The following is a 26,424-nucleotide window of genomic DNA, read 5'->3' on the forward strand; positions in this document are numbered from 1 at the left end:
AAATTGAGGTGTACAGAATTAAATGTACTTAAACTGAAGTACCACCTTGAAAACATCAAAGGTGACTCAGCCACACAAAACATCTATTTTCTATATCCTAGTCCATGGAAAGACTTGTACTAATTATTATTTGTGAGCTAACAAAGCAGGCATTAATTATGAAGTGCTTCCTGGAACAAGCTTTACAGTTAAGTGGATTAAGATGACAAGTGTTCCAAGCTATGGATATTGTACAGTAGCTGTAAGGATAGGAAGCAACAGCTGTTTGACCAGCTACCCAATGACCAAGACCTTCAGTGACTCCTATTGGCTCTCTAAGTATGTCGGCAGCACAAAGGATTTAATGTGTATCAATGTTATCTAGGAGATAAATGTCATCTGTTGGCTACTTTCCACCAGGAAACTCTGTAAGCAACCATGACCTCATGCAATTTAAACTTACCATTTTTAAAAGATATTATGAGTTAGTATATTGATATGCTGACTAAAAGAGTAGTCATTACTATTTCATTACTACTCAGTCATTGGATCCTTTAGCAAATAGCAAGGCTTCTATTGGTGAGGTATGACCATTTGCACATACACATTCAGGGTTAGGAAAGACTGTTTTGTCTCTGAGGAAGACAGATAGATGCTGATGCATGCAAGTTACTCTTCTCCATGCCACCAATGCTATCCAAAGAGAGAGGCTACTGATCTGTGCCCAGGTATTGCTATCAGAGCATAAAAAACCAAAACAGATACTATAAGACATCTCTGCCCAACTCTTTAAAGGGTTTACAAATTCACAGTCCTGGAATTTTTTTTTTTTTATCAACTCTGAAAGGAAGAAAAGCTAAGTTAACCGTGGCAGGATTTGAACTAGGAATGCAAGGAGCCAGAACAAATAACCTGAGACACACTTTACCAACTCATCACTTATAACCAAATCACCGAACTGTAATGAAAAAAAAATGATTTGTCATAGAACAAAAGTTGCAATAAAGTGGCATTTAGCCCTAATTATGACTTCAAAAGCTCATCTGTTCCATTAAACCTATATTTCCTATACAAGGATATCCAAGTTTCATCTCTAACCCAAGAGGCCAGATAAACTAAATTCTGACAGAAGTTGATTTGGTATTACATAATGTTTTACAATTTCTGATTGGATAACATATGTATAAAAATTGAGTCAAAGGAAGAATTGGATTATTTCTAAAGGAATGTTCCTAGATAAAAAGCACCCAAGCTTCAGTGATATATTAACAATAATAACAGTTTCTAACATTGGCATATTAGGAAAGGAGGAATAAGTCAACTGAATCAAATCCAGAACTTGATTGTAACTTAACACAATAATGATGATGATGAATTCTTTATTAACCACAAAGGGTTAACAAAAACAAAGGATGGCACAGGACAAAATATTGAGCATGTGTAGTAGTAGTAGTAGTAGTAGTAGTAACAACTACAATAATAATAATAAAGCTTCAAATTTTTGCACAAGGCCAGCAACTTTTTTGGAGATAGGAGTTAGTTGATACTATCAATGCAAGATTTGACCTCAGCAGGATTTCCATTTCAGACTGTTAAAATGGCACAGGGCATATTTTTCTGACACTAACAACTCTGCTAGATCGCAGCCGCACATCAACAACAACGATAATAATGTTACATTGGCTCCAGGCCACAAATATATAAGGGAGATATAGAGATACGAATAAACCCCTAGTGTAGTATTGATACTGATTTTATTGACCAGAGACAAAAGAAAGGAAAAGTGTATCCAAGAGTGATTTGTAGTCATAATGCAAAGGAATAAATACAACTGAATGCTGTAAGGCATTTTATCTTGTTATCAACTGATTTTGACAACTATTGCAGCTTTACCAATAATATCTTATTGAACTACGAAGCACTTTCTTACCAAGTAATAATTTACTACAATTACTTAACTGGTGTTGCATTCTACTCTGCATTAATATTTTCAGGAACAAAAACAAAAGGAAAATAAAAATAAAAGGTATCCAATCAATTTCAAGAGATTAAGTTATGACAGATTAACAAATAAATTAGTGCAACTTAGATGAGAGGCACAGTTTGGATTTATGCCAAGTCAGAGAGTACCCTCTTTCTAGCAAGGCAAAATACAAGCAAACCAAACCACTATAATTAGTATTTGTGGATCTGGAGGAAAATCTTTGGCAAGATAACTCTACTCCGAAGCTAGGCGGTCATTAAAAAAGGTAGGTGGAGATGAATAGTTTGTGAGAAGCATTCAAGTTATGTACAGAGATGCTGTCAAGATGAGAGTTAGCAATGAGTTCAGTGAGGATTTTAGTGTGCAGGTAGATCTCAATCAAGGATCTGTTCTTAACCCTAGTCCTGTTAATTATAAATCTCCAGACCCTAACAGAGAAGTTTAAGATTGGCTATTCATGGAAAATCTACGTTGAAGTCATCTATAGTTCTCATGGTTGTTTCCATTTAAGTAGATCTCAAAGTAAACTTGAAAAAGACTAAAGTCTTAGTCAAGGAGGAACTGTAAGACAGTATCTACTGCCATCTGGGAAGTGCCCATGTGCAATATGCAGGAAGAGTTGACAAATTCTATGAGGTGTACCCAACTATTGGTGCACGAGATATATAGTGGGATCAGAAGCACAATAACAGGAAATAAAGACTATGTCTGTGACAGATAGCCAAAAACAGTTAGCAATCATCCATGTAATAAATTATTTTAATGCTCAGATGGCTCCCTAGTAGTTGATAGCTTTTTTGTTTCCTAGGTGACCTTAATTAGTACTTGAAGAGGTACTCCAAAAGCATACTAGGTGTAAACTGTTCAAGGAGCTGTTACTTCTGCTGAAAATAAAAAGATTTTTTTTTTTCCTTCAAGTGAAGAGTAGCTAGCATGATGCATAGTTGCCTAACATGGAGACTAAATTCAAGTGATGTGCATTATGTGCTGAAAAGAATGAAACAAGTATGCCTAATTGGATGTGCAATGAAGTATGCCTGAATAACAAAGCACAAATGAGCTGACAGAGAAACTGGATACTTCATGCATTAAAATATAGTGTGCAAAAAGAGAAAACTGCACTGGTGCGGACATATAATATGTATGGATGATGATAGTTGATTAAGTGCTAAAAGATTCGAGAGGAAGAAAACAACCATAGGCAGAAATGCTGACAATAAATCTTGGGAGATAAAACCACACAAAGGACATGACAAAAAATACTACAAACTGCAACATGCTGAGGAGGAGACCTTCCCAGCATGGAAAACAGAGATAGAAATGTTAAATGTTAGCATATTTAACTGTGTTAAGTAGAAATAAATAATGAAAAAAGAAAAAGAGAGTTAATGATTGTTTTTGTTTTCTTATAGGAGACAATTCCAGACAGGTTTTGGTCTTATTCTGACCTCATCAAACTCGACAAAGTATAACAGTTTACTGTACATGTGGGAGTAATGATCAAAGAAATCATTACATTAAAATGTACAAAAACTGTATTTTATCATAAACAGCTATTAATTAATCTCATCTGCTTCACAATAAAGCGACTCTGGAGATCAAAAAATATATTTATGAGCTTAATTAATAAAACGATTTCAAACCAAGAATAGAATTTAAAACAGAGGCCACTGAAATAGATCCTAATTAAGAAATGAAACAAGTAAAACTAAACAAAAGACAGCCAGTCATTTCAGAATAATTACTGGCACCCAATGACAAAATCACAATTTTTATTTATACATTTTGCTTTATTTCAGGTTCAGAAACAAACATGCAAACAAAAGAAATATCCCCATTACTTTAGTTTGAAATCCAGTGCACCTGTGTAGGTCAATCATACTTGCCAATGAAATTAAGTCAGCAGGTGTGGTGATGTGTGTGTGAATACACATACACACACACAACCACATCTGTTTAATCCCACAAAAATTATTTTAACCATTCCTTACAATGAAGCATGTGTATATGTCTGTCAGTCAATCCTGCCAAGTACCATGCAATTCTTCCTAGCCAACTATTTTACCAATAAAAGTTTTTATTCTATTTACTCTTCTAAAAAGCTATTGAACTCTTTCTGGCAATGTTTCTAACCAATTGAATGTTACAATTAATTTTCAATTAATGAAAACTTCCAAAGAGATTTACTGCAATATCAGTAATACCATATGCAACTTAATTATAACATTTTTTTTTTATTAGTTTCAACCAAGCTGTGGCAGAAACATAAATATGCATATACTCAATAAAGTTGGTCACATTACTTGATTTCTATTAATTTTATTAACCCCCCAAAAATGCCCACAGGCAAAAGCAGCTTCAGCAACATATTGAACTCAGAATGCAACAGATCAGAACTACATGTCATTCAATGGAATGAATGAAAGAGTATTTTGCAACCAAGTTTTGCACTAGCAAATTCCAACATCCATAGCACAGATACAGTTTCCAATTCAAATATCAAGTCTTGGTCTAGCTAAAAGGATAATAATAAAGGGCTGAAAGACAGGAGTGTAGCTTGGGCAGGGCAAGCAGGGCACATGCCCTGGGTGCCACTTTGGCCACGATCATTTTCTAATTAAGTCATTAAAAAAAATTTTTTTAACCTGTTCAGGCATGGTTTGTTTTGCTTATTGCTAGTCAATTTTTTAAAACCAGTTATTCATTTTTTCTATAAGAATTTCCACTTTCTGGTGGTGGTGGTGGGGTGGGGGCACAATTTTGATGATTGCCCTGGGCGTCATTTACCCTAACTACACCCCTGCTGAACGGTAATAATATTCTTAGGAAATATTAGAATAGATGTAACCAAAATTAAAGCATACACACAAAATTAACAACAAAAAAAGAACCTGATGAATGAATAAGTTCTGTTTCATTGTCCAAAGACAGGAATGTATTAATGATAAGTTTCTGGCATTTTAAAATTATGGAGAGCTTTAATTTTCAAAGTTCCCATACCCTGTTCACCCTTTTGTTACTGTATTTATTTTGAGATGCTGTGTTTCTTTCATTTACTTTAAATAAAACAAAGAATTTAGTAAAATAAATTTGTTATCATTAAGCTAGTGTTAGGAACATAAATTAAGACTAAGGTTTGGTGGAAGATTTAAATTAAAAACTTATGAAAACAAGACATTTGTACTCAGAGCCAGAGCCGGTTTCAGCCGGGTTGGTAACGAAAGGGTTAATAATGTTCTTGAGACAGAGATGAATAACAGCAGATCCTATCCACCCTACTATGAATTAGGTGGCTTTTTTTTTAATCAAGTAAAAACAAAGACGGTATGTATTATTAAACAGATATGACCATGTCTAAGCTACTTACTACACTGGAATCAACACTATTTGCAATTTCATCAATGAAATTTCAAAACTGAAACAAATTTTGAATTCTGAGTTGCATATAATGTCAGTGACCAGGTTGAAGATGTCGTGCATGATACTGTCAAAGAATAAAAAGTGAAACAACAGCACATCATTGTTTATATGGTCATTATACATCTACCACAATGCAAATTTTGAAAACATATGTGCATGCATATGCACATGTATATATAGAGAAAGAGGTATCGTTAATAATGGAACTCGAAGCAAGGAGAGCTAAGTATTGGCTGGTAAAAGTTAAAGGTTACATGAAGGATGCAAACCCACATTTTCTGTAAATGTTCAGCCATTTTATATGTCACGGAGGAAGGAGGAGAAGAGTTACATACAACCTCAACTCTGACAATGACAGTACTCTTAGCAAAAGTTTATGTCAATCATAAGTGTGGAGTTTTATCACCATCTGCATGCATCGATGATCTCACTGCACATTCGGTCACCAACACCTGAATTTTTATCTCCTTTCACATTGCTTTTTCTCTAATTTTACTTTTCTTATTATTCCTGAGGAAAGTGGACAAAAATATAATAGAGAGTAGATCCTACGCACAATATGCCAAATAGCATACACATTTGAAAGTAAATGTACACATATACATCTAAATATTCATACGTATGTACATATACGCACATGTATGTATGCATATATATATAAACACACATATGTGATATATAGACAAATAGACATGTACATATGCACATGCACACACAGTACGCACACATTTACATCTATATACGCTAACACAGACCAACACCAACCTCTTTGAAGTCTGATCATTAGACACCCATACATATATATACACATATATGTTTAAAATTTTTAATTATAAATATTTGGAAATTGTATGTCAGGAACTATATATATTTCAGATAAATAACTGGACAAATGAAGACAAGGTAAAACATATGACTTACAGCTAAACTAGAAAATTGTACATATTTAGAAATTATAATTCTAAATATTTAGAAATTTTATGCAGATGTACTTAATTCAGAATTTACTGATGGTAACTAAAACATGTGTCAAGAACCACATGTTGGCATTTCTAGGCAATCATATCTTCTAGCATTACAGACATTTGAAATGTATAATTGCATAAGAACACTTGCTAAAGTATATTCTACAATCAACAAGTGTAGGCATGACTATCTAGTAAAGAAGCTCGCTATGTAGGTTCAGCCCCACCGTGCGACACCTTGGGCAAGTGTCTTCTGTTATAGCCTGTGGCCAACCAATGCCTTGTGAAGAAATTTGGTAGATGGAAGTTGTATGAAAGCCAGCCACGCATGCACACACGTGTGTGTGTGTTCTCCCACACCACCTGGCAACTGGTATTGGTTTGTCTATGCACCTATAACTTAGCAGAGACCAAAAGAGTAAACGAAAATAAGTACTAGGTTCCATGTGGTGCCCCAGCATGACTTTGGTCCAATGTCTGAAACAAATAAAAGAATACAGCAAACTAAACGATTATAAATCCACCCCCTCTATTCCCTCTTGACCATTCCAGCTCACTTAACATCCCCATAACAGAACCCTTCCTGCATCATGGAAACAGCTTCATTCCCATTTGCCCCAGATTAAATTTCTCAACTCCCTACCTGAAGCCTATAATAATAGCGACAACTTTCACATCTGCTTGCCTCACCTTCTTTAATAACTAAAGCCCATCATTGGGAGGTGTGGCTTTTCAACCATAATGAAAGTGAATTCAACTGAAGCTGGGAAGTATACAAAATGGATTCTATCACAACAGCATGAGATGAAGATATGCACTTGATGAGGTGCAGCAAAGGCAACCAGTCTCAGAGAGCAGTAATTTCAAATAAAAACTAATGCAGAGTATAGAAAACACTTTAGTCCAAATGGAGAACCTTTTCATACCAGTGGGTCAATAAAATTCACCCAGTTTATTCTCTAAATTGGTTAGTAATAAGAATGACATCCAGCCATAACCAATATAAAAGAAAGGAGAGAGAGAGAGAGAAAGTCAGTTTTCTTCATACTATTAGATGAAGAACTATCACAAAAATAAAGCTTAAAATAATGACAACATACACACATATTTTATCTTCTTGAGCTACTCCAATGATAATGTTAATTCCATTGAAAGATTTGGATTTCTTTTCTTTTTTGAACTCCACTTAGACATTCATATCCATTGAGATGGTTTCCATCAATTCATGTGTTTGTAGACCTAGACATATTACACACACACACTGCAATGGGAATGCCATTTATTTTTAGCTAGAGAGAAAGTATACTTGCCTATGAGAAAATTGCAGTGATAAATAAAATTTCAACCTCTTAAGTCTACATTAACATTGAGTAGTCTACAACATAAATGACCTCATGTGTGTGCGTGATTTGATTTTTTTTTTTTTTACCACTTAAGAATTAACTCCAGTTTCTTGATATTACTGTCTTGTGTTAACTGCCCCAGCCATTTAAAACATTCATATTTCAATTAAAATTGCAATCAAATTACATTATTATTATTATTATTATTATTACGGTGACAAGCTGGCAGAATCATTAGCATGCCAGGCAAAAATGCTTAGCGACATTTTGTCTGTCTTTTACGTTCTAAGTTCAAATTCTGCTGAGGGTGATTTTGCCTTCTATCCTTTCGGGGTCAATAAATTAAGTACCAGTGAAACACTGGAGTTGATGTGATCAACTAGTCCCCTCCCACCAAATTTCAGACCTTGTGCGTTTAGGAGAAAGGATCATCATCATCACGTGTCACTTCTCCAACCATTCAAGTTTAAATTAAAATCGCAATCAAAACTACATTATAATTATTATTACTACATGTGTTATATTCAAAACTCAAATAAATAAAATTTTTAAAAAAACAGTCATTTTACTGAAGTCATCCATTATTTTTTTTTTCCACTAATATTTTGAAATGAAACATTAACAACTAAGCAGTTTATTCTTTGTTGGAAATAGGGTCACAAAGGGATTTAATTAAAGTCTAATGATTCAATAGCAGTGACCCAAGAAGGAATAGCTCTCAGAAATACGTGGAAGCTAATCAATCATGCTAGCCTACTTCACAGAGATTTTGCCCAAATGCTACTACTACTACTACTGCTTTTACAAGCTCAGCATCACTAAAATATCAAATTCAAATTTTGGATCTGGGAAGACAGATCAGATCTGGCTGTGATACAAAATTTTCTAGTTGCTTTTGTCTATAATTTATAATCCTTCAAATCCCACTTTCAAATTTTGCGGAGAACACCTTTCCCCTCCATCGTTTCAAAGTCAATGCAAAATGTTGAGGAAAGGAGCAGCACATTCTTTATTGGGCTGTCCAAGTGAGGAAATAAGGGACTACTGCCAAGAGATAGATACTTGTAATACAGCTGACCGAAAATACAGATAGATGAAATTCCCAACAGATACTCATACAAGATTAGGCAAAGCACAGTGCACACAAAGACTGTTGGGTTGCTCTACTTAATCCCTGTTTGAATACAGTTAAGTTGTTGACCTGAATTGTTGTGTTATGTCACAATAATATTTAAGATAAAGAATGTGTAATCTTGATTTTTTTTCCCTACTGATAAGCAGGTAGTTATTATTCAAAGTAACTTTTACTGATATAGAATGCTTGTTGGGCTGATTGGTTTACAAAAACTAGCCGGTTTTTTTATTATATATATATATATATATATATATATATACAAGGTTTCTCTTTTGTTTTTGCGTCTTTTACCAAGCAAGACACTCATCGAGAAATGCACATTACAGGCACTGGGTTGAGCATTCAGATCCAATTACACATTACTTGACTCAGTTTGCTCATTTAGAAATTTAACTCCATCCCCCACTTACCATCACATACTCCACACCCACAAAAAGAGAGACAACTACACTAATCCTCAAGTCACTTGGCATTTAAGAAAAAATGGTATCCAGTTGTAAAATGCCTGCTGAAGAGAGAGAGAGAATGAAAGAAAATGTTAAATCTACACTTCTCCATCCCCACTCTCTCTTTAGAGGATAGAGTGACATAGTTGGATCTTCACAAATGGAATTACAAATAATTTTAATTAATTGAAATAACAGATGGGGGAGGGATGCTCCCACCCCTCTCATTTACTGGTTTTTTTTTTGCTTGCTTTTTTTTACAATCAAACAAGATATCTGATATTAAATCATTATCATAGCCTCATTATTCATTATGAAGAATAACACAACTATTTACTTTATTTTATTTTGTTTTAAAAGAAGGCAAAACCAAAAAAACAACCATTTTAATGACAGTTTAAAATCCATCATTGTATGATGAAGTCCTCCAAAAAAGGCCAAAAATTATAATATAAGTTGTTTATTATTTTGCTTCCCTCTAAATTACTAAAAAAAAAAATCAATAAAACTAAAAGGAGGAAACATTTGCAAGCACACAGCGTACCACCACCACCACCACCACCATAAAGACTCACTATGTGCGATGATGCTATTTCTTTACCAAACAACACATTCCTTCATGATTAGAAATGTAGGAAAAGTAATAAATGGGAGGAGGAGGAGGAGGAGGGAGGGATAGAGAGAGAGGGGGAGAGAGTATGTGTCAGTGTGCACTTGCGCGCATGTATGCGTGTGTGTAGCTGTTCGACTTGCATTACAACACTGATGTTGCACTAAGTAGACAAATATTCCAAAAATTGCAACAAACAAACAAAAATCAATGAAAACAAATAAATAAATGCTTCTAGCAATTGTGGGTGTGGCAGGGAGGGGAGAGGCACTGTGTGTGTGTGTGAGAGAGAGAAAGGGAGAGAGAGAGAAGGGGGGATGATTGGAGAGGTAAGAAAAGACTTGCTCAGCTCCGTAGTAATGATAACTAACTACTATAGCAGTAGTTGAAACCTTGCTTCTTCCTCTTCTACAACAACCCACACGCCATTCCACCTGCGGCCCCTCCCACCCCACCCCACACCCACCATACATTAACCGATATTCCTGCACCAACACTGTGTTACCAATAGTTTAGATACACAAGCCAGACAATTTATTGAACACATAACCAAAATAGAAATTTTGTTTGATTTTTGGTCGTTTGTGTTTTAAGAGTGGGGGTCGCTTTGTTGCCCTCACCATCACCGCACACACACACACACACACCTCCATTTAAACAGCCACTCAAAATATTGATTATTTAATTTCTTTGAGAATAAAATCAAGGCTCCTTTACCTTCATAATAAAAGGAAGCAGGCATAAATTGGATGAATAATCTCATGTTGTTTGGTATATTACTGGCATTCAGGAAAACCTAGTTAGTGTAACAAACAGATAGGACCTAGAGATCTTTATGAATAAAAAAAATAATAAAGCTTGACTTTAGATGGTTTTGGTTCATAATAGTGAAAATGTAAGAGCAATGAAAGCCTTTGGCTTAAGAGTGAAAAGAATACCATAATGATAGCATGGCTACAAAAGAAAGCAACTAGTCAGTGTTAGATTTTTTGATATATTGCAGTGGAAACATTTTGGTAGGTGGATAAGGTAGGAGTGACTAGAAGACAGAATGTAAATATAATATGAAAATATTTCTATTATCAATATATTTAATCTTTCACAAAATGTCTACTTTGTTAGAGTAGAAGGTTTTTATGTTTGCCAACTACTCTAGTGCCTCAAATTGCAGAGTTCAAAGACCTGAAGTCCGGTGAGGTTTATGTGTATATAACTGCATTTATATTACTGTATACAAACATGTATGTATGGAGGTGCATGGCTTAATTGTTAAGGTGTTGGACTCCTGTTCGTGTGTGGTTTCAATTCCTAGATCAGGCAATGCATTATAATCTTGAGCAAAACACTTCATTCTACATTGCTCCAGCTCACTCAGCAGGTAAAAATGAGTAATCCTACAAGGGTCTGGCATCCCATCCAGAGAAACCAGGAGACCAGCCATATGCTCCTCACAGAGTAATGTGAACTAACCATACATGTATGGATGTGAACATGCATCATATGTGTATGAACTTACATGCAACCAGAAAAGATGCACAAACATTAAATTCCCTCACTAAATAATTGTTATAATATCAATTAAAAATTACCAAAATGTACTTATTAACCAGTCAACATTAAGATTACTTTGTCAAATATAATGCATATTTATTCAGGGTTTTTGATTAATTATGCATTCTCTTATAGAATTGAGATTTTGATGATGTAATCATTTATTTTTAGAATGGCATTGTAGAGTAGGTGTGAGAAGCCAGATCTGGCCAGTTTAAACAAAAATCAGGTAGAATACATTTGGGCCAAGTATGGCTGGTATAAGTAGAAAAGGGTTAAGCTTTCACAAGGTAAAATGTTGAGCCACTTTCAAGTTCACCAGTTGCACCTTGCATGGAAGATACGGTTACAGGTCAACTACTAGATTTTTCTCTTAAGACTTGAATTAACATTTCATGTAACAGTTTATACTAACAACAATAACATCACCAGAATAAGTGATCATTCAGCTGACTACCTGGCTGAATCCAGCTTGACTTAGAACTATGCAACAACATTACCAAGGATTACCAAAGACAGATAGACAGACACAACAGGAGACATCTTACTGCTTCTATGATGAATAAATAATTATTAGGTGTTTCCACATACAATAGCAACCAAAATCAAAATACCTCCTGCCAGAAGTTAAAACCAAGTCGCAAGGCACTGATCAGTGTGTGTGTGTGTGTGTGTGTGTGTGTGTGGTGTGTGTGTGTGTGTGTGTGTGTGTGTGTGTGTGTGTGTGTGTGTGTGCGTGCGTGTACGTGTGCGTGTGTGTGCACGTACTTTAAGATGTAGTTTCAGTCATTTGATTGTAGTCATGCTAGGACTCATATCAACCCGAGGAACTGCTTTGATAGGGTACATACTTTATTGATCTCTACTTACTGAATTGCTAAGTCACTCATTTTGAAATAATGCCTATAAAACAAATATAGTTACAGGCATAAACATTATCATGATGCAACAGGCATCCATACAAATTCCATTTACCAAATTCCACTTTCAAGGTATTGGTCAACCTAGGATTTCAGTAGAAGACATTGCCCATGGTGCCATGCAGTGAAACTGAACCTGGAATTGTGAGGTTGCAAGCCTCTTACACACACACACACACACACCAGAGAGTGAAAAAGATCATTACATATGGCAGAATCAATAAAAGATGGTTTATACTAAAACACCACCACACAGCCCCAGTGCAGTGTACATGTCTACAATACTTAACTCATAACAGACCAATGCTTATACTAAATGCTGAGTGCAGTTTTACTGCTCTAAGTAGTGAGAACACCAATGGAATATATATTTTCCTTGTTAGCTTTAAGTGTTGAGTATCGGTTAGAGAGAGAGAGAAAGAGAACCATGATCCATCATGCTACAGAGAAACTACAGATTGGTGTTGCTAGGAACCAATAGACAGGAATTTGCTTTGTAACTAAATGGAACTTTGAACTGGGTTAACCCAGGATTGAACAGTGAATATGCGTAAATTTTAAAACAAAGTGCTCATATGACAGGGTGGAGGAGAGCATTTGAGAAATTCTATCTTAGTACTGTTTTTATTAACCAATTTTGTTTTATTTTGTTTTGTTTAAAAATATAAACAAATAATATTACGAAAGGTTGGGTTTTTGAATATATATATATATGCACAAGCCATGCTAGAGAACAGAACATTTAATAATTCTATCTAAAAATTACATCATGCTTCAGTTATAGTTAAAGAAAGATGTTTTTCAGTTCAAAATATGAAGACCATTATAAGTGTGTGTGTGTTTTGAGGTGTCCCACACACTAATATCAAATAAATATATGCAGAGGGACAGTAATATGTTTTAAGAGGTTTGTTTCACAACCACTTCACTCCAGGTTCAATCCCTTTGAACAGCACCTTAGGGAAGGGTCTTCTTCTTCTGTAGCCTCAGCTAACTAATATCTTGTGAGAGGATTATGATAGCCTTCTACAAACTTTCTGTCTATCATAAATATGCACTTCTTAAGTTTATATATTGCACTAGGCAGAGATAGTAATTACAAATCATTATTGTATCTTGTTCACACACCAAATCATTTCATCCAGTTTTTTACATATTCTATGAGTTATGAGTAGATTTCTTTAAGTTTACTTAAACACTCCTGACTAAATCAACAAGCTAGAAATACAGATGGTAAAATCAAGCAACTAGCAAAACATTTGGCAGTCAGTATCCTATCAATGGTAGCAAGTCCACAGTCAAAAAACTAAACTCTCAATGGCAGAATTCTTCTAGTTCTCAATAAATACCATGGATAGCATATAACCCAAATAAGGTGTTGACTTGTAGTACCAGGAGTACTCAAGTTCAAATCTTTGCAGAGGAAAATGACACCGACAATATAGCCCAACATCCTACACATGATTTTTTTTAATCATTTGCTTCATGATATAAGCAATGATTCCACCCATAGATTCTTGTGATTCAAGAAAAGGGTAAAAGAAGTCATTTAGGCATAGGCCTGGTTATCAAAAGGTTAGCAACTTGTACTATTTCTTGGTGCTATATTGCATAAAGAGCTAGCCATCATTGGTGCTACACTAAAAGTATATTTAAAAAAAAAAGCCACATGGCAAATGAGCACGATTTGGTAACATGTACCATGCTCTTTACTAACTGTTTTAAGTTCTTATTATGGTCACCAGCAGATACAGGCACCCTCTGGACTAGCCTATTCTTCGACCCAGTGACATATATAGGGTGTGTCAGCTAGAGGGAGACAGCCAGCCACAGTAATTAATACTTGGCTAGTTTTCAGCTAAGAAGACTAGAGCAACATAAAATGAAGTGCCTTGCTAAAGGACATAATGTGCTGCCTGGCCCATGAATTGAACTTATGATATTAGCTGTAAGCCAAACACCCTAACTATTAGGCCAGATGCCCATATATATATATAAATGACAACTTTTGTTGGTTCCATCTATTTACATGTCAGCTCATTACTTTTAAGTAACATGGATATTGTATCACTGTAATAAAAGTCATTAATAACTAAGAGTTCCACTATCAAACCATCTTACAGGATGAGTAAAAGCAACAAAAAAAAAAAAAATTCAATGTATACATTTCTGAAAACTATCTTCAGTAGTAGAACCACAAAAAAAAAAACAACAAAAAAAAACTGATTTGTCAAGTCAGTGATGTGTATGTTGTGCTAAATATAAGTAGTCCTACACATAATCACTAATTGAAAAGAACACATTAACATCATTAGATGTATTTAAGAAGTGCATTATTAAAGAAGTCCAACACAAGCAAGAAACACAAAAGTTTCAAATACTGGGCAGCTGACCACTTGCTCGCAAATTCAAACTTCTCTTCTGCCAATGAATGACCTTATGCCTTGAAGAAAGAAGTTTTAGTATATAAACTCCATCTACTGCTTGTCTCAAACTATCTGATGGTAGGGTTCCATTCCTACTTTACAGTTGAGTTGATAGCTATAGAAATGGCATCCAGCTGTAAAAACAATTGCTTGAAGGAAGATGAAGGAAAAAAATCTTGCACTGACTGGGGAAAAAAAAAAATCAAAATGAAAGAAGAAGAAAAAAATCCTGCGCAATAAATATTCAGATAACACTTTCGACTAAATCTCACCTCAGCCATCCGCCAAGTTCTCACTCTCAGGCTGATGCGAGATGATAATCTAATGGGTAGTTATGCATCTAAGTATCTAACTGAAGATCTTGCCAGCAAAGAGTGGAATAATAAGTAAGGATTTTTGTTGGCGGCTATTTCTTTTTTTTTTTTTCCTTTCTTTTATGTATAGAAACAGGCAGCTGTTTTGGACATGAGAAAAAAAAAAATGTTTTTCTGTTCATTCATAGTTGTTTACTATTTTACAATCTCACTATCTTTCTCTCTCACTCTTACACACACAATATACATAGAAAAAATGCATAGTAACTGATGAAGAGCAGACATGCACAAAAAATAGATTCTGTGTAGATAAAAGAATTCAAGTAAGATAATAACATATCACATACCTAAGATATTGACATGACCCATATATATATATATATATATACATACACACACATATATATATATACACACACATACACACAACTGGCTATCATTTCACAGAATAATACAACATAAGATATAGAGAGAGGGGAAGAAAGAAAGAGCTAAAAATTACATCACATCAATGTTGAAAATTCCAGAAATAAATACACATTAATACAAGATGAACTTGGTAGGTAGATTAATACCAAAATAGAAACAAAGAAAGAAAATTAAGATGTCATGTCAAGCATATGAAATAAAAACTAACCGATGGAATCTAATTATACAGCCAAAGTGTATGTCTAAAGTTTTAAAAAAACTGAATTATCAAATCAGTAAATAAAGGCAAAACGTTAAAAAAAATAAAAATAAAAAAAGATAATGGTGGGGAGAAAAAGACTAACAATAAAGAGTAAAGAAACAAGACAGAAACTAAATGAATGACAGGTACCATGTTTGGATTGAAACCAGATCCTCTATTTAACAACAATATCATGAACACATAGTGGGTATGCTGGCACAGTCATAACAAGCAAGATAATGAGGTTAGTGGGCTTGAAGCACTTGCATGTGCAGCCATTCTTTTCACTAAAATAACTTCTGACTTAATGCATACACGCTGAGAGAGATATGAATAAAAAGATAAGATAAAAAATTTGTCTCCCTTAAACTTGGGAGTTTCTTAAGAGCCAGCCGGCACTTAATTCCATTCAGTTAAGGGCATGGCAGATAAATCATCTTCCTAGAAAGGATGCCAGTCTGCATCAGATTAAAACATTTCCAGTTTATTTGGTACCACTTATCCTAGGTAGTTTGGTACATCGAATTAGGTAAATGAGTTGTTCGACAGAATGAAATGGTGGCAGCAGATTTAAAATGTGATTTTGAGCAGACTCTAAGCTCTCATTTGTTTACTGACTTAGAAGCAGGCATGGCTGTACAGTTAAGAAGCTTGTCTGTGGTTTCAAATTCAGTGCCACTGCATGGCACCTTAGGCAAATATCTTCTACTGTAATCTTTAGCCAGCCAAAGGCTCCCTGAGTGGATCTGGTTAATAAAAACTAAAGCAAGCCCATCATGTGTGTGCACACATATGCATGCCTTCATGCATATGTTGTGCGCATGCATGCATGTGTTTGTGTGCGCCCTTGTCTTGACATTACATAATGGTTTGAAATAAGCATCACTGCCATACGGGGTCATTTTTTTCCAATCTTCTATGAAAAACATGCCTGGTTATGGGGTAATATTACATGGCTTGAAAACAGGTGAGGGTTAGTGGCAAGAAGGGCATCTACTTATAGAAAAATCTGATGAATGGACTTCATGTAACCCATGCTAGCAAAGGAGAGTGGACAGTAAAATGATGATTTACACAGGAATATAATCTTGCCCAATTCATCTCCCAAGAACTGTCAGGTGTAACAAGGTGATAGTGGTAAACAGTTAGGATATACAAATCCTATATTCATACATTGTCTATCATATTTGTTAATTTATCTCCTCATTCATTTGCCTGAAGTAAAAGGACAACACTGACTCCTTTTCTTATATGAGAAATATATGGAATTTTAATTACTAAGGAGTTACGGAAAAGGAAAGTATTTCAGTGAATTGCAGTTGTGTGTGTGTGTGTGAGAGTGAGAGAGAGAGAGAGAGAGAGAAATGATATAGACTAGCTGGAAGCCATTCACTAGAGAAAAAGAATGGTGAGGGACATAGCAAAGACCAGATCTCTTAACACTAAATTTATAAAAACATTTATTTTCCAAAACAAATTTCTATCTGGTTGAAACTGTATCACTAGTCAATAAAACACCGTTTCAAGAAGATAGGTTAGAGGAAATGAACTAAGTCCACTCTTCAACTGTAGCAACATTAAACGCTACTTTGACTATCAAAGAATTAAATCAGACAGTGGTTGGTGTTCTTTAGCCCCGAGTCACATTTAACTGACCAGACCAACAATCAAAGGCATTCCAGCTTTCTTATTGCTCTTTTTGGGGTTTTTTTTTTCTTTTCTTCTCAGATAGTCTTCCATGCTAGCATGGAAGACTAACATTAAATGATGATGGTCATGATCACAAAATAATGTATCTAGGACTACTGTCATTCATTGTCACCTTCCTATTTTCAGACTAAAGAGCGCAAGCTGAGAAAGATTTGCATGATTTTTTTCTACCAGTTCAAGAGAGTGAACCATTAAGTGGTCATTTGACCTACCAGAAATAACAGCCAAAATTGCCCTCAGATTACACTTAGCCCTTTCTAAATAAAAAAAAAATAAAAAACAGAATAACAGGACACTCAATGCTGGAATGTCAATGACCAGTGGACTGTTCAGCCAGAGCTTGAGCTTAACACCACCAACCAAGTACAGGTGGTAAGATGTACTGCCCATGACCATCTCTTCTCCCATTCAGAAATAATTTAGGGTTGTTGTGTGTGAGGGGGTTGTCCCCCACCACTGCTTGACAACCAGTGTTGGTGTGTTTTATGTCCCTGTAACTTAGCAGATCAGTAAAAAAGAAATGACAGAATAAGAACAGGGCTTTAAAAAAAAAGCGGGGGTGGGGTTGATTTATCCAACTACATTTTCTAAGGCAGTACCCCAGCATGGCTGCAATCTAATGATTGAAACAAGTAAAAGATACAATATTCATATTACATAAAATTGACTTGTCTAAGATGTTTCCAGTATATGATACTGGTTTATGAGAGAAAAAAAATGAAGTGTGTTGAGAAGATCCCCCCACTCCATTGTCTCTTCAACAATAAATAATAAACAGCTAGTGCAGTTCTCAGTACATTTGTTTTAAAATTAAGAATTTATGTGTTTAGTCTATCACAGAAACCAAGACAACTATTAGAAACATAATTGAAGCAGTTCAAATGTGGTGCACCCCAATAAATTTGCTTGAGTAATGCTAACTGCAGAAATACAGATGTTAAAATGACAAGTTGAGCTTTTATATATAATAATTCTTTGTGTTAATACAAAATAATATAATTTTGTATTGTGTAAGGATGTATAAGCAGAACAACCACAAATGCTACAAAACAATCGAGAAACAGGGAGAGCAATCAACATAAAACTTTTTTTTAAGTGTAATTAGATGAAGAAGGGCAGCAACCATAACCATATATTTCTTAGGAAAGCTGAGCAAAGTAGAAATTATCCTCAGGTCTGGTTCAAATAATAGCAAAAGAGTGGAATCTGCAAAAGGCACTCATGGCCCAAGTGTTGGTGTTTAAACCCGACAACAGACAAGCACCCATGATCAGGAACTATAGGAACTAACAAGCTACTGTGGTTCCTTTCTACCAAATTTTACTCATAAGGCACTTCTTTGGTAGAAGACACTTGCTTTAGGTACTATACAGTAGAATTAAACATGGAATGATGTTGTTCTGAAGGAAACTTCACCTCACAGCTAAGCCTATTTCAAAACAGTCCTGGGCTGACCAAAGCCTTATGAGTAGATTTGGAAAATAGATACTAAAGGAAGCCTCATGTGTGTGTTCACTGTCATTATACCATGTAATGGTTGTAAACAAGCTTCACCATCATACAAACAATGTTACTTGTTTTCAATCATCCATAAAAAGCATATGGCTATGGAGGAAAATAACTTTGCTCGTTAATAAATGAGGACTTGCAACAGGAAGGGCATATGGTTGTAGAATAACTGCCTCAGCAAATTCCATCTGATCCATGCAACCATGGAAAAGTGAATATTAAACAATGATGTGGATATATATATATTACATTAATATTACATCACATTAGTGGGTTTCCATATAGAGAATTGTCTATAGTTGTTGGCATTTCCTTCATCTAAGTGCAGAATTATCTGGTGGAAAGAGTGGGAACAATTCCTTCAAATCAGTGAAGTGCAGTCAATTCTGTTGGTATCTGAAGTGTTCATTTAAAATTTGCCAAGAGAAATGAAAAGGATTAAAAAAAACAGAAAAAAGCAAAAAAAGTAAGAAAGACATTTACATTGGTAAATAGTAAGTGAACGAATACTACAAAAGTTACTTTACAAATAGCCAAGAGAAGTAAAGCCTCTTAGTATAAATAAACAATTAAGTTTCTGGATCGAGTGGCCAAGGAACACTGACAGCTACTGTGAGAAAGATTATTGTTCTAATATGAATTATGTACAATGAAGCTGGAAGTAAGGAACAAGCACAAGCATGTACAAACATAAACTATAAACTTGTTTCACGAAAAAAAAAGCTGATCTTGGGCAGCAAATTGGCAGTTGTTACCACACTAGACAGAATACCTTGGAGAATGTTCCAAGTTCAAATACAGCCAAGATCAACTTTGCCTTTTGTCCTTTCACAGTCAATAAAGAAGTACCAATCCAAAGCAAGTGGGTTGTCAGATCTTTAAGAACACCAGACTAGATACCTTATAGTATTTGTTTTGGCCCTTTGCGTTCTGAGTTTGAAATCCCACTATGGCCAACACGGATGCTAAACCAGGTGACAAATTAATTCTATTACCCAAGTAGTGAAATTCACCACTCTGTTGTAAGTATTTACACCAGGTTTCTGCTTTGAGAATACCTTCCTCACTCCCTTCCTCGCACCAGCCTCAGAAACCCTGTAATGAACAAGTAACAGGTACTTCCCCACCAACTAATGGACAGAAAGAAAAAAGAGAATAAAAAAGACTGCCTTACTGGATGAGCACAATTGCCATTAGTCACAGAGCAGGTTGGTGGGGGAATGAATAAATACAAAGGAAGTCAATAACCTATGAGATATTAAAAAAGATGCCAGTTATTTCTTTACCTAACGACAAAAGTAGAATAGAAGGGACTGATTAATCCTCAATTATAAATGATTTCTTTCATCGGCACCAAAACTACAGTTGATTAAACTTTAAGGGTAAAAACGACTGATGCTTCATCAACCATACCTTTCAATCTATTACAACCATTTTATTTTTGTTTGTTTCATTTTCTATCTATCAGAGTTTGATAAATGTGACAAATATATTGTTCTTGTCCATTGTTTACATCATGGAATATGCAACAGAAAGAAAGTGAGTTATTTAGTTATTCAGTTAACTTTGGTGAGAAATACACTAGAATAGTGGTTCTTGTTGTTGGCTGAAGAATAGATTTGGGTGGTGGGGAGAGAGAAAAAAAAAGAGAGAAAATTGCAAGCCAAAGGAATTTTGGTCAATTATACAACTCCAGCACTGCTTCTAGCAGTAAGCTAACCCCCTCCTCAGAGTACCTATTGACAGCTAGCAACAAAAGAATGTGTGTCTTGCCAAAGGACAGGATGTATATGTGTAGGCAACACAATTTTAAGACTTTGACCATTGTCCAGTAAGTAGTTTAACCCTTTCGTTACCATATTTATTTTGAGACGTTCTGTGTTTCTTCCAATTATTTTAAATATAACAAAGAATTTAGTAGAATAACTTTGTTATCATTAAGCTAGTGTTAGGAACATAAATTGTGACTAAGGTTTGGTGGAAGATTTTAATTCAAAACTTTTGAAAACAAGACATTTGTACTACAGAACCAGAGCCGGTTTCAGCCAGGTTGGTAATGAAAGGCGTTCAGATTATTCTGTCAAATGTAATGCTTTTTATTCACCTTGTTTTGAATTAACCATGCATTATTTCTCGGAGATTTCAATGATGTGATTATTTTCTTTTAGAATGACACTGTAAGATAGGTGTAAGAAGTTGGATCTGACCAGTATAAACATAAAGGAGGCAGAGAATATTTTGGTTGGATATGGTAGGTTTAAATGCTAAAGGGTTAAAATATTAAGAAGCAAGGACTTAGATGGGATAATGGTAGATAAAAAATAGAATATAGATCATTGTTCCCTTTAACACTATCCATATCCAGCCAAAATATTCTACTTGTTTAAGTTCAAACGGGCCAAATCTGTCAGGCCTCTCACACCGACCCTACAATTTCATTCTAGAAATTAACGTTTACCTCAACAAAATCTCAAAGTTACAAGATAATGCATTCTTAATTCAAAACAATATGAATAAATAAGCATTGCTTTTGAGAGAAGAATATGAATGCTTAAGGGTTAAAGTTCCCTTCTGGAAAAACACGACAATAGAAAAAAAGAAAACTGTAAACCTACCTTCACAAGACAAGATGATTGGAAATGTCCTTATTGATATGCTTACAATGATGAGATAAGATAGATAGATATATATATCCGATAGCAAAAATATCCAATGATTGATTATTTTTGTATATCCAAAGATTTTGAAGAGATATCAAGATGGGATGCAGCAGCTGTGGTAGATTGTTGGGGGAAGTTGCTAAGTGAATTGCAACTTGACCATAACTGCATATTTTGCAGCCAAATAGTGAGGAAAACACATTAAAAGCAGCAGACACCTGTGGAGAGAAATGGAAAATCATTAGTATAGAAAACAGGAAAGTTAAAATTAAGAAAATGGAAATGAAATTTAAATAATCATAAACATTAATTTAAGTAATCATTGATAGGAATTTATTTAATCATTGGTAAAACTTAATTAAGCATTGATATGGAAAGCAGACACAAAATGATAACAGCATCATCTGTATCACCACCACCATCATCATTAGCGTTAAATAAACATCAAAGACAGATGAAACTAAAGGTAGCCCAAGTCAGCAAAAATATTTCAATAAAGTTCTCATTTGCTCAACAGGATCCAAAAAGCTTGGAATCCCCCTCAGAAATGCAGTTTTGCTTGGTTGGTAGGGGTTAGAGTTCATACATCTCTCCCATAATACAGAAACTTATTCAAACTGGCAATTATGACCAGGGATTTGTTTACTGATTAATGCAGAACAAGTCTACAACGCAGTGGCAACCTTCTCTCTACTAAACCACATGATCACCACTGCACCTGCCACCTAACCAACTCCCTGTTCTTAAGGTATTATACTGGTGTTGATAGGATTGTTTGCTGACAAACAGAATCTAATGGCAAGTGTCTTCTACTACAGCCCAGGGCCAGCCAAAGCCTTTTGAGTGGATTTGGCTGACAGAAACTGAAAGAAGCCCATCGTATGTGTGTATGTGTGTGTGTGTGTGTGTGTGTGCGTGCGTGTCCATGTTTGTCCTCCCACCATCGCTTGACAGCGGCTTGGCAAAACTGACCAATAGAATAAGTACTAGGCTTACAAAGAATGAGCAAAGGTTGACTTCTACATCATTTGGTTAAACTTAATGCCCTCACTGATACTGCAGTGCAACTGATATTTAACATACCCATTTCTCAAATGGATAAATCAGCAAAGATGTAAATAAATATCTGTAACAGCTTACTGGCCTTTGCACCAAGCTGTTTTTCCATGGATACATTATATGAAGATTATCTTCTGAAGTACTATGTACGTACGTACACACACACACACACAGAGGCAGACCGAGGCAGAACACATTTATGTATGCAACTTAAATCTCAGTAACTGATGGATGTAGAAGAAAGTAACACTTCTTTTATTACTGTTATCACACAGGCTGTAAGGTTAAACTGTTTGTCATTTTGGTATAAATATCTGAAGGTATTGACTGCAGCAGGACAACCAAGAACACAAAAAGAAAACAAAAAAAATCTATCTAAAATTAGCCTGAAATCAGAACAACCACATCACCAACAAGAATAATATGAAGAATTTATAAAGGTGATGGACCTCAGAGCACAGTGTGGTGAATCAATCTCATTTGGCACAGTAAAAAGAATTTCATTTGGCACACCTGTCTGGTTCTGAAAATACATATTTTCTTGTTACTCCTAAGGCAACAAAAGGTCATCAACCAGCATCCACTCTTCCCTGCTCACAGCTTTACTGCAAGGAGGTTCATCTACTATATTAGTAGAATATGAGAAGATGGTAAATAGTAAACATAATTTCATATTGAGGAAGAAATCCAAAAATACGTAGCATTTTATTTATGCTCCAAATTAGCACCAATAAGATTCTAAAAAAAAATTAATTAAGTGCTCACTTGTCCAGCAATGCCAAACACAATAATACCTAAGCTGCAGTTCAGCAGTAGCAGCAGTAAGAATTTCCAACATTTGCCAAGGGCTACGATGTTTGGAATCAAAGCTACAAATTCTAAGGACGAATACAATTGATTAAAATCTCAGTATGTGACAGGTAAATAATTTATTGACTTCCCTCTAAGATTGAAAAGAAAAAGCAGTGAGCATAACTAAATACCGTAGAAGCAATTTATTTGATGCCCTACCAATAATAATAATAATAATCCTTTCTACTAAAGGCACAAGCCTGAAATTTGAGGGGAGGGGATTAGTCAACTACATCAACCCCAGTGTTTCACTAGTACTTAATTTATCAACCCTGAAAGAATGAAAAGCAAAGTCAACCTTAGTGGAATTTGAACTCGGAACATAAAGACGGACGAAATACTGCTAAGCCTTTTTGCGCAGTGTACTAACAATTCTGCCAGCTCACCGCCTTAATATCATCATCATCATCGTCATTTAACGTCCATTGTTCATGCTGACATGAGTTGGACAGTTTGACTAGGTTGGCAAGCTGGAAGGCTGCGCCAGGCTCCAGTCTGATTTGACATGGTTTTCTATGGCTGGATGCCCTTCCTAATGCCAATCACTCCAAGAGTGAGTGTAATGTGTGCTTTTATGTGCCACTGGCATGGGTACCATTTGCATGACACTGGTATCTGCTACGAATGTGATTTTGCTCGGTTTGATGGGTCTTCTTCTCATGACAAAAGCTTTGGTCATTGCCTCCGTGAGGCAATAATAATAATTCTTTCCACTATATGCACAAGGTCTGAAATTTTAGTAGGGGAATAGGGTTAACCAATTACATCAACCCCAGTGCTCAAGTGGTACTTATTTTATCAACTCTGAACAAATAAAAGACAAAGGCAATCTTGGCAGAATTTAAACTCAGAAGAAAAGCTGCTAAGTATTTTGCCTGGCATGCTAATGCTTCTGCTAGCTCACTGCCATAATAATGATGATGATGATGATTTTGCATTATATTAATGCACAACATGAATGTGTCTACTATTTAAATGTGTCATATAAGGTATAGAGCTCGTTCATCATCTTGTCAGCAAAATTACATAAATTTGTTACTTTTATAAGCTGGAAGCCAATGGGCAGAGGGAAGACTGCAGGCTTAATATACCACTAACATTGCCTGACCAATGAAATAAAAACAGATTCCAATAGCCAGCCGCTATAATGAAGCGAAATAGCTATGTCTATACTCCACCCCACCTGTGTAATACTTTCAATTCATTATTCATGTGATTTCTGCGTAAGCCAGGTCAGTCCTTGTGTGACAAGCGTAGGGTCAGACATTGCATTGGCAAAGAAACACAAAAACACTGACCACCAGCAGCAGTCATCTGCATTGTAATACACCAAAACCAACACCAACAGATATTGAGGACATTTTCTGACTGGATAAAATTTGAGAACCAGCAGCAATCTAGTTCTTCATTTCTTTTTGTCTATGTCTATCAATTACATTTTCTCTTATTCATTCCAACTCTCTAATTAGGTAATAGGGATAGAGGAACCACTTTCTGCACTTCAAATACAAGTTTAAAAAAACTATATTGAAGAATCTTTTAGCTTAGAACAGAGGGGGTGACAAACAAGACACAAAATCAGAGGAAACAGAAGTAGAGTCCACAATGAAGTTCCAATTATCAGTTGACAGTACTTCACTTCACACTCTCACCATGTTGTTCAGAAAAAACATCATTTTAACGTCCACTTTTTCATGCTTACATGGGTTAGATGAAATTTGTTGAGGTAGATTTTCTATGGTCAGATGCACTTCATTTTGCCAACTTTCACCACTTCTCAAGTAAGGTAAAATTTCCCCCATGGTTGGACCTTTTCATGAAGGATTAGAAATAAATGATACCACTTGCATGATGGTGATGCTCATTTTACAACTATCACATAACGTCAAGACAAGGAAACACAAACACAAACCACCATGCATGGTGTTGAGAAACTGAAAGTAGCCCTTCTTCTATGACGGGCTTCTTTCAGCGTTCTCAAACTAAATCAACTTCAGTTGACCCAGAGTTATAATAGGTGTCACAAAATAGGACTGAACCAGAAACAACCTTTACTGCACAACCATGCCTATATCCATCATAATTCAACATCTCTAAAAATCCTATGGCCGTTACTACCAAGAGAAAACCAGTAAAACACTCAAGCATACAAGAAGAGACTGCAGTGTGCAAGTCAAAGGGCAAGCTAGCTTGTGTCAATAACAGAACTCACAAACACACACACACACAAAACAAAAAAAAACCCACTGAGGTAGCTGAAATCATTCTCAAGTTATGGGGGCAATGAAACTAGCCAGCTCAATTCCAACATATGAAACACAAATAAATATACTCAGCATACAGGATTAGTTTCAAATCCTTTATAATCTCCCCATTCAATTTTCTTCCTTTATGTGGACATATATGTCCACTCTCTTTCCTCAAAATTATCTATTTGAACTCGCTGACATATGAGGTGTATATGACTAACTCTTCTCTACCTGAAAACATCCAACTAACTGTACATAACATTTTAACCTCCTCTTATTCACAACCTTTTATTTTTAATCAGGTTACTCCAGTTCTTGTCATAGCAGACAACACTAATTGCTTAATTAGTCAATTTGTCTTTTCTGAAGCTGTAAAAAAAAGTCGAAGCACACGCTGCTCCAATTATTCCTTTTAACAAACAGACAACAGGTTATTTTTCTCTTTGGCTTGCACGACACAAGATTCATTGCCAATATACAACAGCACTTTCAGAAAGCATTCTTCTATACTGATAAGGAACAATTCAACAAAATATCAGGCTACTATAATTACAAAAAGAGAAAAAAAAAGAGTTTCACTGTCAGCTATGAATATGTATTAAAGTGCTTGTCACCTATACAA

At 35.3% G+C, this 26,424-nt stretch overlaps 1 protein-coding gene across 7 annotated transcripts in view; it reads right to left on the reverse strand.

Annotated features, from left to right (window-relative positions):
• The window catches only part of LOC115218976 (C-terminal-binding protein 1), a 221,877-nt gene that overhangs the window by 147,120 nt on the left and 48,333 nt on the right, over nucleotides 1–26,424 (reverse strand). For all 7 annotated transcript variants that reach the window (XM_029789015.2, XM_029789012.2, XM_036508881.1 and 4 more), the window contains exon 2: nucleotides 21,598–21,860. The gene's annotated coding sequence lies outside the window, so the exon portion shown is untranslated. The remainder of the gene's footprint in view (nucleotides 1–21,597; nucleotides 21,861–26,424) is intronic.

Source organism: Octopus sinensis, linkage group LG14 (assembly GCF_006345805.1).
Source record: "Octopus sinensis linkage group LG14, ASM634580v1, whole genome shotgun sequence".
Taxonomy (NCBI): Eukaryota; Metazoa; Mollusca; class Cephalopoda; order Octopoda; family Octopodidae; genus Octopus; species Octopus sinensis.